At 54.3% G+C, this 3,971-nt stretch overlaps 1 non-coding gene across 1 annotated transcript; it reads left to right on the forward strand.

Annotated features, from left to right (window-relative positions):
* Window positions 1–641: 641 nt before the first annotated feature.
* Window positions 642–726, forward strand: TRNAR-UCU (transfer RNA arginine (anticodon UCU)). Its single transcript has one exon. It is a non-coding gene; the product is annotated as a tRNA-Gly (tRNA).
* The last annotated feature ends 3,245 nt before the right edge of the window (window positions 727–3,971 follow it).

The following is a 3,971-nucleotide window of genomic DNA, read 5'->3' on the forward strand; positions in this document are numbered from 1 at the left end:
TCGGCGGAAGCACTGACGTCCCCGGTTTATTACATTCAGTGAAGAAACATCGCTGTGCTTGGAACGACCGTCAATACGGCCCTACCTCAAAGTGGTCCGGGGTGGGGAGCACACGGTGGGATGCCACTCAGCGTCTTGTCTCCGAGGAGGGGTCCCCAGCATCTCCCGTGGTGGCAGCAGTAAAAGGAGCCTGAGTCTGAGCTTTGCCTGTACCCCGAAGCTGGACTTCTAGAATGGCCTCATTTTTCTTTCTCCATCCCACCTCCTCCACTGGGGTGGCAGAGGGGCTGTGTGAAGAGTGATGGAGTGTGGGGCAGGCGGAGGGCAGCACCCCCCCACCCCCAATGCGGAATAAGTGTGATATTCCTCGGACACTCCCGGCTACCCAAGAACAAAGGAAAGGGGTTAAAGTGCTTGCCAGGGTGATGTGGGAAACTCAGGCAAATGAAAAATTAAATTCCCTCGCTGCCTCTAGCCCATTGCCAAGTCCTTGAAACCAGCAGAGTGACCTCCCTCTAGGAGCTCAGCTGCCTCCATGATGACACTTTGCTGGGGGCCAAAGGGAATCCTGGCTTAACATTATCCTGACGCCCAAGATCCTGTAAGTCTACTTTAACAGATAAAAATTCCTTTGGAGGGGCGCCTGGGTGGCTCAGTTGGTTGAGTGCCCGACTTCCGCTCGGGTTGTGATTTTGCAGGTTGTGGGTTCGAGCCCCGCGTCGGGCTCTCTGTTGTCAGCACAGGGCCTGCTTCGGATCTTCTGTCCCCCTCTGTCTCTGCCCCTCCCCTGCTTGTGCTCTTTTTCTCTCTCAAAAATAAATAAGAGATTTCCTTCTGTCCCGCGGCCCTCGCGGTCATTCTGATCTCCTATAAAAAGACCAGAAGGAGATAGCCTTGGTGGTTCACAGCGGGGAGACTGGGGTTGGGGTAGGTTTTGTTCCCTTCCTCTGTCTCAAAGTGGTTGTTTTTGCCAGGAGACTCTGTCACTACGCTCATCTTAACTGAGCCCCGGCTAGAAGCTGGCGAACGCATACAGGAGGGGGGTGAAATCAAAAAGTGAACTCTAGCCTCAACGACGAATAAGTTCTGCTTTCAGCATTTGGGACCAGGGTGTCATGGGAGCCAGGAGGAGGCCGGGGTTCTGGGTGGTTTGAGTCCTGCTCCCCGACTCGGGAGCGTGGCCTCGGCCGTCCCTCGGCTTCTCGGAGACCCGGCCTCTCACGGGTGACACGGGGCGATCATGCTTATTTCCAGATGTCGCTGGAGGACCAGATGAAGTAATGTGTGGGAAAAACACCGTCCCAACTGGAAAACTAGCGTGTCGCCACTAGTCGCTGAAGGTCTTCTACCCTTTCAACGTGCGCGAGACAGCCATACAATAGCATATCATCCAGCTTCAGGAAGAAGGAAATCCTGACACCTGCTAGGACACGGGTGAACCCTGAGGACGCTCTGCTCAGCGGAATAAGCCTTGCGGAAAAAGACCAATGTTGCACAGTTCCACTTCTCTGAGGTCCCCGGAGTAATCAAAGTCACCGACACAGAAAGTAGAACGTGGTCGCGGGGGGCCGGGGGGGAGGCTGGTGGGGAGTTCGAGTTGAAGGAGCAGAGTTTCAGTTTGGGCAGACGGGAAATCTCCGCGGACGGACGGTGGGGTTGGTCGCGCACCAGAGTGAGGCAGGGAAACTGAAGGGACCCCGCGAAAGACTGCTTGTTTCGCTGCCTCTCCTCTTGCCTGGCACCCGCACCCGCGCCTTACGCGTGGCTTGCGGAACCGCGTGTGTGTCCTCCTCGTGAAGGCCGAGGATTTTAATGAGCTCTTTGGAGTGTTCCAGCACAGTAGACAATACCTAAGGAGTGACCGGGGCGGCTCGTCACGAACATTTTCCAAGAGGCCCGACTCACCCAGACCCCCTGACTCCCTCCAGGGCATCAGTGACTTACGGAAAACCCCGTCTTTGTTCCCGGATGCCGAGAAGACACGTGCACAGGACCCACCATCCTGAACCAAACCCCCAGGCCCCCAGCAAAGACGAGACCCCCTCTCCTCTCCTTTCTGAGTCCTCCCGGACACTCCGTCCGCATCTGTACTCTCTGCGTCTTCAATCTCTGCTCGCACTTCCTCTCGCCTTGCATTTGATTTCTCTCCTGTGCGACGCCAAGGACCCTTTTGGCTGCTCCCGCGGGACCCCCTCTGGGTCCTTGGACCCGCCAGCCTGCATCGATATGAATGTACTTAATGCCACTGAACTGTACATTTAAAAATGGCTGAAGTGGTAAGTTTTATGTTACGGTACATTTTACCACAATACAAAAAAAAAAAAAAAAGTGTGACAGCTACTTTGGGAATAAAAAACGAAGGGATGGAAATACATACTTTATTTCCAGAAAAAAAAAGAGGCGGGGGGGGGGGGTTGGAAGGGTATGTGTCTGTGGGTTTCCTTTAAATAGATGACAAGTAAAATAAAAGGAAATGAGAGAAAACTTTGAAAGGAAGGTTGCCAGCTTACGAAGTTGTGGTTTTTATAGCCTCTAGGTCAATGTCCTTCATTTTGGAGAAAAGCTGATACTGCCTGTAACATTTTTAAAGGTCAAAACCAAGCGGCACGTCAACCCGCTGCCTAAATGCATGATAATAGCAAATTTAAAAATTAATTACAGGGTCTCTCCTGCTGACACCTGGTTCTGGCTCAGCCGGTGCGGGGCCCAGAGGGGCCCCTCAGAGGTGCCACCGTGTTCAGGAAGCCTTTCACTGCCTGCTTCTATTCTCAGGAGCAGCTCGGCTCCTTTTCACGCCATTGTCCCCGGACAACAATACGTTTTGAAATGAAAAATGTTCTAATTGGACACAAAGGAGACACCTTCCGGATTCCGAGCTCAGACGGGGAATAAAAACTCTACTTAGCTGAGGGCAGAAGGCAAAGCAATTCAGGGAGGGTGTCTGGGGAACCCTGAATCATCTTCAAATTTCCTAAGCTGCACGGGCACCTTTGAAACACGGCGTCGGTGAAGCGGGTAGAGCCCGGGGCTGGGGGAAAACGCGCTGTGAGGCACCCGCGATACCCAAGTGCTTTCCGTGTGTCACTCAAGTTCTCCCACCCACCCTGTGGGGCCTTACGGTCTTTGTTCTCCAGGGGCTCGCAGAACTTGCCCAAGGTCATCAGCTCGAGCAGGCAAGCCTAGCTGGATTCAGCCCTGGCTCAGCCTGGTGCTAAGGAGCAGAGAGACCCAGGTTTCACTTGAAGTTTCTGTCTAGGAGGCCTTAGGTGTTCATTCGCTCGTTTTGCAAACGGGGACAGTTTCTGAATCGGTCAGGATGGCTAGGTTCTGCTGCAGTGACACCATCGGTGCCCGCCCAGCAACACATACCCAAGCTCCACGTCCCTTGCGGGCTTGCTGGGGACTCTGCTCCACGTCTCCTCCCTCTGGGACCCGGGCCGCCCCCCCCCCCCCCCCCCCCCCCCCCCCGGCTTGGAACCTGGGACTCGTAACAGAGAAAGTCTTCAGCCATGTTTTCAGTGACGGGGCCACACCTAACTTCCGGGGGTGGGGTGGTACGCGTTTTGCCTCGCGCTGGGGAGGTGGGGGAACCAAACGCATTTGGTTATCACGCTCATCACAACCTTGCCTCACGAGGTTGTGGTCGGGCTGGACAGAGGGCATGTAACGTGATGCACTTTGTAAACATCAGGTTCTCTGCAGATGCAAATGACACATGTAAAATACTGATGCATTGTCATTGCTGTTGTTATTCGACACCAAAATCCTTTCCGCCTTTCACGCCATCCAAGAATCAGCCATGACCCGCCAGCCCAAAGTCGTGGGAGCCCTTCTCTCCCCATCAGGATAGACGGCGCTGAGCAGCCCCGGGGGCTGTGACCACGCTCGCTGCATTTGACTTCTGCTGTGCTGGCTGTCATTACGTTTTTTTCTTCCTCCGCTCAAGTTTCTATCATTATCCAATCCCACAG

Source organism: Panthera pardus, unplaced genomic scaffold, assembly GCF_024362965.1.
Source record: "Panthera pardus isolate Hobbes unplaced genomic scaffold, ASM2436296v1 HiC_scaffold_6, whole genome shotgun sequence".
In the NCBI taxonomy this organism is placed as follows: Eukaryota; Metazoa; Chordata; class Mammalia; order Carnivora; family Felidae; genus Panthera; species Panthera pardus.